Genomic DNA, 15,051 nt, shown 5'->3' with positions numbered 1-15,051 from the left:
TAAAAAGCACAGACAAATGTGATCTGGGAGACACAACATCTCCAAAGCACATCTCCCTCTTTGTTTCTCCCTGGCTCCATAGCAACAAATATTATGGGAGCCATAGCTGCCTGTGGGTGCTGCTAAGATCACTATCTGTTTTAGATGAGATAATGTTTGTCCCACTTGCCTTGTTGATCATGACAAGAACTGAAATGAAGCCAAAGCTCTGCCCATTCCTTCCTTCTCCTGCACTGACTCTCTAATTTCTGATCACTTATGAAGTGGAATAAGGTTGAGAACCACATGAGTACCTAGTTTTTTTCTAGGTCAGCCAGCCATCTGGAAAACAGTCCTTGTGAAACATCCACCTAGATACTCTAAAATACTTCAAAAAATTATTTTCATTAAATTATTAGTAAATTTAGAAGGGAGGAAAGTTGGGTAGCTAATGAAGTATTTAACATGATGTGTATCTCTGATATATAACTGAATTATGTTACAATCAAGAGATAATCTGGTACAGTTTAAAAACAATTAGCTGCTACATTGTCATCTAAGTTTAATTGTATTATTGAGAAAATAGTACATACATTTTTTACAGACACTGCGGAAAGCCTCTGCAATCTTCTGCTGTATTCACTGAAAGTAACCAATGAAACAAGGAAACACAAAGAGTTTTTCCAACTATGACTAAGAAATAAGCCAAAGAACCTTCCAGAAAAAAAACAAACAAGCAAACAAACATGGGAACACAACTTCTGATATCCTTATGTTTGCTAATTATTTTGGCATTGGCTCAGTCTAGTTGCTGTTCTAGAGCCTTTCAGTAAATACTTCCTCCATAAAAATCTTCATTAAAAAAAAAAAAAGAGGAGGATTATTTACAAAATAACAAGAGAAATTAACAGTGTTGTACCTTATAGATAGATTCTTGAATTATGCTCGAAGTCATCCAGAATAAAAGTTCATCATCCTTCAGTAAATTCAATTTCACCAAATTCTTAAAGTAGCAAAATTCAGTAACACTGCTGAAGATGTGAAATGCTCAAAAGTTTTGCTGAACAGTTTTATTCAATATTTTTTTTGCCTTGAGCAAAATAAACACCTTCAACACTTCATTCATTGCTAGCTTCTGATATTTCTAGTTTCTGCCTCATCAGTCTCTACAGCTGTGTACACTTCTCATACGTACATTTTCCCTTGAAAACTAATTTAGAAATGTTAGCTGATGATGTAGTAGCTGCAAGCATGACTTGGAATGTGACTCCTGGAAGAAGTTCACTGTGTGATTTAGGGCTGACATTCAAGAGATGACAATAGGCAGAACAATCATAAAATACTGTTATGTGCTATAATTTCCTTATTCTGTCCTTTACCAGACTTATAAAAGCTGTTCAGTTCTCACATTCATATGGTTTACATGTAAAAACATTTGTACATACTTTATAGTATCATGTATTCACTTTTTTTCCTTATCATTGTGCACCATTAATTCATTTTTCTGAAATTTTTGCATTACGATAGCTTTCATATTTCACTAAACATGCAACTTTTCATTCACCATCTTCTCAAAACCTGTTCCTGGTGTTAGATGAACACTAGTGAAAATTACACATATGCTTAGTGTTTTTATTTTCACCCCTTTGGGGAGGAAATACAGAAATATTTCTGCTCCTTACTCCAGTAGGTCAGTAAACTCCTATAACTTTAAATGTTGCTGACAGCATTCAAGAGTTTGACCCATTTTGACATGCTTATTATCAAATGCGCCTGTAAGCAGCACTCAAAAAGCGTCATCTGTTTTTAAGACAAGTCTTCTTTTCTTCATTTGACATAGAGGGTGGAAAACACAAGTCACAGACAATCCAACTGTAGTACGGGTTGAAGAATAATATTCATGTATTGCCTGTGCCAAGTTGTGAAACTGTTCATCAACTGGAATTTCAAGAATTATGAAGGTGATAGACCTGTGTACTCTCTTCTGCTGCTATAAAAAGTTTGTTGTCTAGTATTTGTTCTTTTTTCCTTATAATTTATAAGTATTTAAGTGAAGACAGGAGAGGTTAGGAAAGAGGTTAGCAAAATCTAGAGCTCTGTGCTATTGGATATTTTGACGTTTATGTATTTTACTGTGAGTCTGGATGTCTGTATTTCGTCTGGAGACAGTGGAAAACTAGGAAGCATTGCTAACATAATATATCTGCGGCTGATATAAAGCATTCTGTGTCAGACTCAAACACTTTGGATCCACACTGCCACTGTTTCTGGCATCCAAGCATGTTTTTCTTCTTACATTCTTTCTAATGGTTCAGCACTTGAGGCCAGGAGACTTTAGCCTTCCATGGCCTGAACGTTTTGGAATGTGCATAGGCTCCTCCATATTTATGGCTCTTTTAATAAACAGGATATAAAGGATACTTGTTAACATTCCTTTGAAGAATAGTTTTGTTATCTGTTCTGTTTCGGTCTTTTTTTGGTTGACATTGTCGTGTATGACATATATTAAAAAGGGAACAATACTTGTCTTGCATAATAGTTAACTTTGGTCATACTGATAATCTGTAGGTATACTTTCATCATGGAGAATAACATCTCAGTGGCAGACAGTGAGGTTGAAATATCAGATGGCACACAAACCATGCAGATATCCTCCTCAGCGTAAAACACTTAGCAAATTCTCTTTCTAATAGGAAAATAGGGACTGAAGGCTGACTGTCACTTCAGGTATCAGCACAACCAAAGCAGTGTTTAATTCTCAAAGCAGTATGTTGATCTGAAACTCAAATGAAATATATAATTTTTATGGCACTTTTAAATCTACGTATATGTATCTAGGTTTATGCATATATTTAGTTGCTGTGATATGTCACCTGTGGGTCCTGCATGGAGAAAAAAAACTCTTCCCACTATTTCAGCTATCTTCTTCCTTTTTAAGGTACAGTCATCAAAAGAAGGCCGAGGGAAACTGCAGCTGCGCACTTTAGCCAGAGTGGGTTTCAGGCCCCTAATGGAAACGATGTTGCTGTTGATTCTGACTGATCACACTGAAAAGCAAATCTCTGTCTCTCTAAACCTTGGTCTTGAAGATATTTTTTCAAAATGCCTCAGTCACTCAATATTCTGGACATGTACCACGAGGTGGACTTAAAATGCACATCAAGCATGCATCAATAAACCTTAAGTTTCCCAGAGGTGTGTTTAATAGTAATTCTGTGACTGCTGAGTTAGAAAGCAAGGGAATTCTTGTGATGATTTAGATGATCAGTCTGCTGTTTCATAAGTCTGGAAGGCAAAGGTTTGCTGACTAGTGGGGAATTCTGCAAGTTTTAATGTCTGTCCTTTTCCCCTAACTGTTCACCACCTTTTAAGACAGAGGTCAGAAGTACTCTTTTATTCATCCTGGAACAGTAAATGGTATTGATGCAATTCCTTCAAGGCCTTTGGTAATTTTTGTTTGCTCAGTGAATTGCAGTTTCCGTGAAGTGAAAAGGGAATGAGCACATTCCCTAATGCACTTGTGGGATTCACTGAAGACACAGGCAGAGTACATCAGGGAATTTTTAGGATTTGCGATATGCAACCAAGTGCTTTTCCTAATACAGTATATGCACTAAACCCTGGTTTTTAAATTGTACCTCAAAACTCTCTTAAGAAACAGTTATCTTCTTAATTCCTTACTTCTCTATACAGTGCTTTCCAAGTTTTGAGGGCCATAACTTACTGTCTTTGAGACTCTGGTGTAGGCTAGCAAATTATCCCATGTAGCCTATATTATACACAGCTAGTTCTTGAGCGTTCTAGAGTGCTACACTGAGCAGAAGGATACCTTCACATAACCAGCAATGTAACTACAGCAGTTTTATTTATCGGAACAGAATGTTTTTTTCTCTCACATAATTTAGAGACAGCTCTATCAAAATATGATTCAAAGATGAAGTACTGTTTGCATTTAAGAACACAGGTTTGCAAAATGAAAACAAATTGAAAATGGTAAAACCACATTGCATTGGGAAGTGACAGATGAAGATCCCTCAGGATTATATAAACTAACTTCCATGTTTTCTTCATCTGAATTAAGACAGAAAAACCTCTTTCCAGTTTCAGATGCAACCAATTTTGCTTCTTTGAGTAACACAAGGGAACACTTTCTCCAGGGACAGAAGAATGACACAAAGCAATCTCTCTAAACCAACTTTGTTCCAATTCCAATAAATCTTTTCCCACTTGTCTTTCAAATAATATTGTGAATGTTTTTCCAATGTTTCAATATTGTGACATCTTAGGTAGAAATACTCTAATTTCTCTTTTGATATCATCATATCATAGAATCATAGAATAGCCTGTGTTGAAAAAGACCTCAAATATAATCTATTTTTAACTCCACTTCCACGGGCAGGGTCACCAACCACTCTAATGTCTACGTATATATATTTGATTTAACTTCCCCTTGTCATCAGTGGAGGAACAGAGGCAGCTTAAGGTACCATTTCTCCACTTTATTTTAGACATCTATATTCTGTGATTCTATGATTCCATCATCAGGAAGAGTCGCATTTGCTCTAGAAGAATCTGCTTGCCTGCATGAGTTATGGTGTCTAAACTACCAGCTTAAATGTAGATATTTACTCAGCAAACATCTGTATTTAGCCAGATGAATTCAACCTTGATTTTCTTTCCTCTTTCTCTTTCAATTAAACTGTTAATTAGCAATTTCCTGCCTCTAAGATGTTTTTGTATCAGAAGAAACATTGTTAACATGTATATGTAGTGATATAAAACAAACACACGGTGTTTTACTTGAATCATAATTATTTTCTTTGGGTGAAAGTGAAAAGATTAAATATGACATCATAGTACTCAAACTGAGTCACTACTTCTATGTTATTTGTGCTTTGTTTTATTCAGAGTGCTCCTGGACAGTCTTGTACTTATCTGTGTCTAACTGAAATATACACAAGAAGTTTCTAAGTAGAGCATCATGGAGAGGGCTGTAAAGCTGCAGAGACTTGGCTGGGGGGCAGGTCACTGCTTGGGAATTGGCTGGGTGTCAGTCAGCGGATGGTGAGACATTGCATTGCTAGCAGTCAGAGGGCAGTTGAATTGTTAGCTGGGCCCTGGTTGGTGGATGGCATGTAATTGTACTGGGGACACACACATATATATCTATATACTTATTATACTATTTTTGTTTCCTTTTTCCTTTTTTTGTCTTAGAAAATAGTTTTTATCTCAACCCTTGAATTCTATTTTGCTTCCAGTTCTCTCACTCGTCCCACCGGGAGAGGAGTGAGCAAACAGCTGTCTGCTACCCAGCTGCCTGCCAGGTTAAAGCACACCAAAGGCAAAGCAGATTTTTTCCAAGTGAAAGGATAGAAGATAGCTCTTTGATAAATACATAGAGTATTTTAATTTCTTTTTCCTGTATAGAGTATTTTAATTTATTTTTCCTGTATGAACTGATTTTTATTTCAGATTTTAGAATCCCTAGAGAACATTATTTAAGTCATGATATATGTCATTTGAAGATAAGAAGCTAAGATTGAGGGTTCTGATGTAGCTTGACATTATTGCAAAATTTAGGGAACAAACAGGGAGTAAAAGCTCATTAAAAATGTTAACTCACTGCCTTTCTTAATGTCTCCCTCTGTTTCTTCTGATTTCTCTCCTCTAATCCTTCCTATCTTCTTTCCTTGCTTCTCTCTCTCTTTTATCTGTACTCTCTTACAGCTTAAAACAGCTTTACAGCTAAAATCTGTATGTTCCTGTCAGCAATAATCTACCATAATTTAAAGGTGATAGAAATAATGCAAGTGAACAAATACCCAACCATCTCACATGCAGAAATGTCAGAAGGGATACTCTCAAGAAAATTGCATGCAACATATAAAATGCAAATGTAATATATAACATCCCATGTGGAAAATGAAAATGGTGAGCTCAATTCTTGCCCTTTACTTGCCTTTTACTTTGACTGCTACTGCTGAAGGACTTAGCCATAAACTCTCCCGCACCTCATCTCTCCTTCACAACATGGATAATGGTAAAGAGGGTGCTAGTTTCTCTCAGAACTGAGAGAAAATGAAACTTCCTAATGACTTATTTTATCATGCCCACTTATTTTGCAAATGTTTTAGTGTGCCCATATTGGTAAAAACAAAAACAAAAACAAAAACAAAAACAAAAACAAAAACAAAAACAAAAACAAAAACAAAAACACTTCTTAAGCTTTCTCCAGTCATTAATATCTTTTGACCCTAACAACTGCTGCTCCTGCAACAAAACATCAACACTGTGAACTCGAAGTCTTCTACTTTTCTTCTGAGAGTGTTTATTCCTTCTGTTCCTGCTATTAGATTATGTTGCTTCCCACCTCCAATCTGCTATTTTATTATTAATGGCACAAAGTTCTTAATAATATCTGGGGCTTTTGCTTTTTGGTTTTCTGAGTAAAAGAGGGAACTGGTAAAGGGATATACTTTTACAGCTTCTGGAAAATTCCCATTGGTGTGCCACATTCTCAGTTGTATTATAACTTAGATGTTGTATGGTTTAGACCAACTTCCTTTAAATGTCCTGAGTGTTTACCTCAAACCTAACTGATTTTGGTTTTGTTTGCTAGGTTATTCAGAGCACTTCAGTTATTTCAGAAATCTGTAGATCTTAGTCCTGAACAGCTTTAGTACTTTGTGGTTTGGCAGAAAGCTTGGAATTGGCAGAGGAGCTGCAGTGTGTCAGAAGACTGCTTTTTATACATCATGAAAATCTGTTTTGCTGCATCTATTGAAGAATTGCCAGTGCAGGAATTGTGGGTGATAATTAGAAGTAACCTATGATTTTTTTCCTCCTGAGTATAGCCTGATCCAACTAGAAAGCAATATCTACAATGGTATGTTATTTCTATCATAGCAGTTCAGCAGAAAAAGTAAGATTTGTTAGGGCTGGCCATTGACAGCAACAGTGGGGAAGTGGGAAGTAAACAAGGCACATTTGTGAGAATCCTTCATGACCAGCATAAAGGATCCTCTTGTAGGATAGAGCTGTCAAAATGGAAGGTGGAAAGGAGAAAAGCCAGAATACAGATGGAAAAAAGGATGGACTTAGCAATCCTCAGTTAAGACTACAGCTGCAAAAAATGAGATAAAACATGGGAAATAATTCTAACTCTGGTAGTCAGCCATGAGATATAGGGAAGTTTTCAACGGCCAAGGACACGAGGCAGGGAAGATAGTTTGAAACGCACACACAGTAATGTCAGGAAGCTGGATTTCATCGAACAAATCAGACCAGTTATAGAATTATGTGAGGGTTAAAAAAAAGACCATAACAGGGAGACAGTAACGAGCAAAAGAGTCATTAATGAGAAGAGCAGACGTATCGATGGTATGGCTAAAACCACCAGAGGGAGGAGCCTGAAGGATGACAAGTGTAAACACATATATGTGCAAAAGAAATGGCGCACCAGGAACAGTCGGCAGCTTGAATGGCTTCCTGCATACTATGGCAGCTGGCACAGACTTCTTTCCTCAGGAATCTTATCCCTGTATGTTGCATAGAGAGCTCAGAGACTTAACCTCAGAGCTGCGGATTGCATTTGGCATTAAGATGTTCAAACATTAGTCTCTGCAATGATCTTCCTCCAGCCTTCCCACCAGCACAACTGTCTATTTTGCTTCTTCCCATATTCACATCCCCCACATCAGTGAAACCATCTGGTGAGCTGGAAAGTCAGTGTATTATAATGGACAAATCTGGATTTACCACAGAATAAGAACTGAGTGCTTATTCTGAGAATAACAGTTTTCAGTTCACCTTGTTTGATATTGAGAAAGGAAAGGCAGCGTTAGTCTGAAGTGGTAAGAGAATCTATACACAGATTTTATTTGAATTCTTCATTATTATTTTTTTTTACTTAATAGGAAAAAAAAGTTTCTTTGATTGGAATTCACCATCTAACTGAAAATAACTACAGTACATTAAATCATAAAGCTTTGTTGCTTTTCAAAACCAGAAAGTACGGCCAAGTTTAAGCAGAAGGTGTCAATGAAGTATCCTTTTCTAAAGACGCAGCTTCCAGTGACTCGTCACTTGTGAACTGGATTTTCAGTACTCAGTAGCTTGAAGAGAAATATGCTTATGCTAATCAGCTGGAATTGTTAAAAAATAAATAAATAAATACCTAGAAATCTTATTTTTATTCTTGATGTGGTTCAATTATAGCTCTGTAATATTTGAAAGGCACAGCTCTCAGCTACTGACTGTTTATTTTAATTTTCCTTACAATCAAAAAAGGCAGTAGCCTTAATGAAAACATCCCACTGGATGGAACAAGTCTCACAGCTGTCAGCTGACCCTTCTAATTATGTAGCCAGGGTAAATTCACCTCCCTCTTTGGACTTAGCCTTAAATTCCTTATTTCACATTTCTGCTGGGTTTAGAGAGGTCTTTTAAAGCAAATGTAGTTAATATTTTTAAAAAGAAGAGCGTGTATACTTCATTGATGTGAATATATCTGAAGTATCATTACAACTTCAAAAACATAAATATTTGGACACAGAATAATATGGAAAGTTTTCCCTAAAAGGGACTATTTGAACTATTATGCAGGTATGAAAATTAGAAGTGATATTCAAAACAATATTGCATTCTTAACTATTGCATTTGTTACCATGGTACAGAGATGCAAAGATAATGTATTCTAATTTGGTACATCTTACTGAACTATTAGGCATTTCAACTAATCCCTGATGTTTAATGTAGAGAATTTCCACATAAGAAAGAAGGAGAAGGTCCTTGTATATTCATAGTCCTTTCTTTTTCTTTTCTCTAACACAACACTTCTCTTATTTACTTCTAATACAATATAGCTGAAACATTTGGCAATAATGTCATATTTATGAGGAAAGGATTGCAATTTTTAATAGAACCTCATTTCACATAGTGACTCTAGTAAGGAAAAGTGATTACTTTCTTATACCTTGTACATTATGAACATCTCAACTATTTGAAAGCAAGTCACCAATAAACATTCATCTATGTACTGAAGAACGGTACAAAACACACTACTAATGATCACACTATTTTAATTAAACCAAATTTTGGCCTGATTAGGAATTGTTTATTATAGCATTCCAGGTAAAGTATGGTTATCAGTATTCAAAGTCATGTTAAAACCTCTAATGTCTATAGCCAGCAAAATTAATTCTCTTTAAAAGAGTGTCACTAAAAAAAAAAAAAATTATAATTATTTTTATGAATAGAACTACATATGTCTCAAATACAGTTCATCCACATTTAGTAAAATAAAACTCTTTTAAGCAATGCATTTTTATTAGCACAATTCTAAATTGTGCATTTTAAAGCCTAGAAAGTTACTGTTATTTCCCTGACAGGGAGAGCTTCCCCATACCAGTGTGACATAGGCTATAACCTGAACAACTTGTTTCTGCAGTGTTGTTGTTGCTATGGGAACAGATGTGAAAAGCCTACTGCTCTACTATAACACAATTAAAAGTATTATGGCCTCTTTAATTGCATTCTTTAGAAGCCACCGCAAACAAAGACAAAATAACGGGCTGAATGGTCTCTTGCTCACTCTCAAATGGCAATTTTTGAATGAATATAGCAGCATACACTTTCATCTATTTAAACTGCTTCTTTCTCCCACAGTTTTCATGCCAAAAGAAAATATATCTTCTAAAGATATCCAACATATGACTACATTTGAAAGATGGAAAGACAGAAAGTTGGATTGAAGGGCTTTCTGAGCCAACAGATTTTATTTAGTAAATCTTTCCAATTCTAGGCTGGTAGTTAATGACAGTGGAAAATTCTTGAACAAGAAGATGCCAGTTCCTCCTACAACATGAACAAGTTTTTGAAATAGCTGGGAAGAACTGATGATAAGTCTAGATGTAAATATTTCTTATAAGTTGTAGTTTGTATCATGAAACATTTGCTTTCCTTCCTGATATATATATATATATATTTTCCTAATATGGGCTCTCCTTTCTGGTTTACATACTACCTAATGAGTTACTGAGCTGCTGTCTCAAACTGAAGCTCTGTTTTGATGAAGAGGAAATAAACCACACACAACACTACAATGCAAAGCTTCATAACAGAAGCATTGTGAAGAGACAAAAGAATGTGGAGAATTTCCAAGGCTTCTTTAAATCTAAATTATTGTACTATATTTTAAGTACTGCTAATTTGTCACTGTCTGTGACATAATTCTGTCCTTAATCTGTTACTTTTATTACCTAGCTTTTCTCACAGTTCTGTAACAGAATTTTAGCTGCAGAGCAAGAATTGTATTGGAAGGGAAGGGAAGGGAAGGGAAGGGAAGGGAAGGGAAGGGAAGGGAAGGGAAGGGAAGGGAAGGGAAGGGAAGGGAAGGGAAGGGAAGGGAAGGGAAGGGAAGGGAAGGGAAAAGTGACACGTGAAGTGTGGGACATCAGATTGAATCCTTGTTGGTTTTCAGCCAATGAAAACCACTTTAATTGTAATACTGTGATATGTTAGCATTGAATCTTATTTGTTCAGTTGGAATTCAAATCTACTTTAAAAAATAATAGTCTGGCTCAGAAAATTACATAAAATCATTACTTATTATGCTTGGTAAATAGGAATATACTGTTTTTCAGATCTCATATGAGAACACCATGCATTAAAATCTGCAGGTCTTAAATAAGGGAGAAAATGTAAAGGTAAAATGTAAATATTTAGCTAGCACAACAATTTTTGTACCATACTCATGATTGCAGCTTTTCTAATGTTTTTTTCCAAAGCCATCAAGTAAAACTGCCTCAACCTGGAGATCTTTGCCAGCAATTTCATACCAATGCACATTGTAATATATATTATATTATATTACATTATATTATATTATATTATATTATATTATATTATATTATATTGTATTGTATTGTATTGTATTGTATTATATTATATTATATTATATTATATTATATTATATTATATTATATTATATTATATTATATTATATTATATTATATTATATTATATTACATTTGTGTGCCAAGTCTTTACACATTGGATCAGTTGCCATGGGTATAGCACCTGCTTCTTATTATTTAAGGCATGCCCATCTCATCTGTAAAAAATAGCTTAGGGACCATCATCACTCACAGTATAGCTGAAAGTTGAAAAGTAGTATGGTATTATCAAGATTTCTGAATCTTGCTAAATTGAGATAGCAAAATAACAGTAGCTGAATTCTTCCAACTGAAAACAAGCTCTGAGCTTTGAACTGAATTGAACTTAAGCATTTGCTCATAAGGAATAGTGAAAGGTACTGAGAAAAAGAGGATCTGGAAAATCAAGGAATAGCAAGAAGAAGCAACTCAAACTGTCACAAAGTTTGATCAGTAGGTTTACAGGCTATCAAAAGGTCGGAATACCTGAAAAAAAAGCAGTATTATGGTCCGTGCACCATTACTTTCATTCCAACTATTACTACTAGTATCTCTTTAATCATCATCACTGACATTATCATTATTAAATGTCTGTATGTTTCAGTGTCCCCTCAGTGTGGCTGAGTGCTGGGCTGTGAGCTGACTTCCCGTGACTATTGGAGCAGCTAACAGAAGCCAGGTGGAAATTAAGGCTACAGTGACTGATTATGGGCAAGAAGGCAGCAGGCTTTGTTCCAAGGTAGTGGGCAAAAAGCTGTACTGTAATTTGCAGTACCGTCCCTAGAGATTTTCAAGGCCAGGTTGGAAGGAGCCCTGGCAAGCTATCTAGTACCTGATCTAGCAGCAGGCAGCCCTGCCTGTGACAAGGGGGTTGGAACTTGGTGATCCTTTAGGTCCCTTCTAACCCAAGCCATTCTGTGATTCTATGATTCTATGATTCTACGATTTGTCATTATTATTCCTATCTCAAATACACTAAAAAGTCAGAACATTTTTGGTTGTCTGGTACTCTCAATCTCAGTACCAAACCTGTAATTAAGTGTCCTCAAATTCCCACATGGTGCTGGGTGCTGCTGTCATTTCAATCATCTGGACAGTTCTCTGCTCACAGTGCGCTTTTTGAAAATGGTACTGGCTACTGTACTATTTTGTACTATTGTGACCATGGGTCAGAAAATCTGTTTGAAACTCTGACCTTGACTTTGTTAGGAGAGAGTACATCAAAGCAGAGGACTACAGAGGGGAAAGCAAAAACAAAAACCTTTTCATGTTAACAGTGAATTCTTAATTCATGTCACAACAACAGTTTTTCAGTACTGATTCATGTGTGTTTCAATGGAATAGCTTCAAATTGATAGGCCATCTGTTAGGATGAAAGAAATCAAATGGAATAAGGAAACAAAGTGATGGAATATAAATAAATTATTTCTACATATTTGTTATTTCTGAGTTGATATATGGTTCACTTATATTTATTATTTTTATTTCCTCCCTTTGAGAACAATACAGTGCTCCTCTGCAAGGACTCACCAGTATGCGATGTGTTCAAAAAAGCAACAGAGTGGGATAAACCCACAAAAAGACATAAAATTCTAAATCTGTTTAGAAAATTGCTTTAAATGCCTGAGTCTGGTTTAGGCATCTACAATAACTGTTTAGCAACCAGCTCTGGGTGATTCTGCTTGAGCTGGGGAGGTTGAACAGTAGGACCTCCAAATGTCCCTTTCAAACATTCTCTGACTATGCCAAAATTTAGATTCCAGAAGTTCATCAGCTAGAATAGTAGAGTGCCTTAACTTTCTCTGAGAAGAAATTGCTTTCAGATATTACCAGAAATATATATATGGACAGCAATGAAAAGTTATTTATTTTTCCCTACATTGTCTGCAAGGTTAGATTTTGTAAACATTCATAGCATTCATAACATTCATGGCTGAAACAAAGTGTGTTACTGGCACAAGAGGATACGTTGCTTTTTCTTGCTTTATTCCCTTTCCCAGATTTTGAGAGTATCTCAGATGAAAAAAATAAAAACACATTCCATCTTTTTCTCCCTTTACCTGATCCAGTGTTGCAAACACCAGTCTTGTTTCTGTTCTGCAGCCTCTAGCCCCTTCTGGCTAAGCTATTTCACTCAGTAGGAAATGACTACATGTTCAGTATTCAATATTTAAGCATGACTTCACAGGCTAGTGGGTAGGGAAAGAATCTTTGATTATCTAGTCTACTGAATGCTTAGCATAGTGTAGTGATCACTTTCTGGCCCCCAGTTTTTGCATTCAAAAGAATGTACTGCATATTGGAAAGAAATTTTTTTCTGCTCCTGTTTGCTTGTCTAAAAGATGTGTGTTTATTTCATGGGGAGAAAAAAGACAGTTTCAACAGGAAGTGCAAATAGAAACTTATTTCATTATATTTTAGCTATTATTGTCTGGAAATTAGAGCATTCACAGGAGCTGCACAAAATTAAGGTTCAAATCCCCTTAAGCAGGGTAAAGACGTAAGCATAATCTCACAGAATGGGTAAGCTATTGATCTATTGAATGGAATTTCTGAGAAAATAGATGAAAAGGAGAAAGACATAAAAACAACCTCAGTTCTTCCAGCTATGCACTGGCAGAGAGGCTGGAATAAGCAGCCAATGTCAGGAGCACTCTGAATAGTATCTGGTAATTGAGGCTTACATTTCTGGGTTCAAACCCTGATTCCACTGTGTCTCGTTAGGTAGCTCAATGGCCTCTTTTGCTTTACCTACCTGCTTTATGGATTCTTTTACAGATTTTATCTTTAGAAATGAGCACCTATTCCTTTGATCAGTCTTATTTCTGTGGACCTAATTTGCTTGAGGCATTTGCTGGAAGCCTAAGCACTGGAGCCAGGATGGCGGATTGCATTTCACAGAAAAATGCTTTAAAGAAACAGTATAGTGCTTACAATTGTTATATGTAAATCTTTTCATGGGTTTAATCCCAAACTATTACTGCTTTTGTGCAAGAGTATAATTCATAGTAAAATGAGTGAAAATAGTGAAATTGAGGAAGATAATATATTGTTCTTACCTTTTCCACTTGTAAAATATGAGGGTCAAAAATGCCTTGTTCTGACTCTAAGCTCTGTGTAGAAATAAAGACTAGCTTCAGAACTTGTACTTCATCAGGTGACTGAATCTCCCTGAACTAGAGTGCTGGATTTTCTTCTGCAGCTGAAGAATTCAGTCCTGGTATTCACTTCCTTTTTGTCTGGATTCTTAGAATATACCTGTGAGTATAATTTGTGGCCATGTATTTCATGGTTCTGGTTGTGATTATCAAGAATGATCAACCAGGTTAATGCAATGATAAAAATAGTGTTCATAAATGGAGTTTCTTATTAAAACCATTAAATTATAAAATGATTATGGAATTATGAGATAGTTTTTGGATCTGGAGATAATTTTTATGGTTGTACATGTTATGAATTTTGATTTTTTTTTTAATGTATATAACTGGGATCAGAAAAGGTTGTCAATCTGAGACTATATCAATCAATTGCAACTTCTGTGAGCGATAGGATAGATATGCTATACATTTTCCCTCTTAAAAATCATTTATTATCTCCTTACCATCCCCTCGATTTATTGTTTCAGTTTAAGGTATTCAAATGCCAGGGGATATTATTTAAAACAGATGTTCTTTATGCTTCTAACATAAACTACAACCTCATTTTGGGAAACTACAAAAAAGAAAACAAGTTGGTGCTGTCACCAGATATTATTGGTTACTTTATTTTACTGAAATAAAGGTTTAGTTATACTGATATTTCAAAGAAAATGGAAAGCCAGTACAGATGTAAAATAAAACAGCATTTATCCAGATTGCTTGTTCATTTTCTTTCTTCTTTTTTATTTCTTCCTTCTTTTTTTTTTCTTTCCACAACTGACAAAATGCTGCAATAAAATTCAGAACACAGTCATTCCTTTGATGCAGAAGCTTTGTTTGTTTTCTCACTAACAACTCACATAATTTCACATCTGGATTTTATATTCTATTTAAAATAATTATGTAGAAATTAATATATTGGATAATGGAGAAATCTACAGTAAATATTTTGATGTGCATATTTTATACTCATTAAATATACATTTATCTTTTTATTG

The sequence above is a fragment of the Lagopus muta genome, chromosome 1, assembly GCF_023343835.1.
Source record: "Lagopus muta isolate bLagMut1 chromosome 1, bLagMut1 primary, whole genome shotgun sequence".
Classification (NCBI taxonomy): domain Eukaryota; kingdom Metazoa; phylum Chordata; class Aves; order Galliformes; family Phasianidae; genus Lagopus; species Lagopus muta.
The sequence above is the reverse complement of the archived record's forward strand: the minus strand, read 5'-3'. Positions refer to the sequence as shown.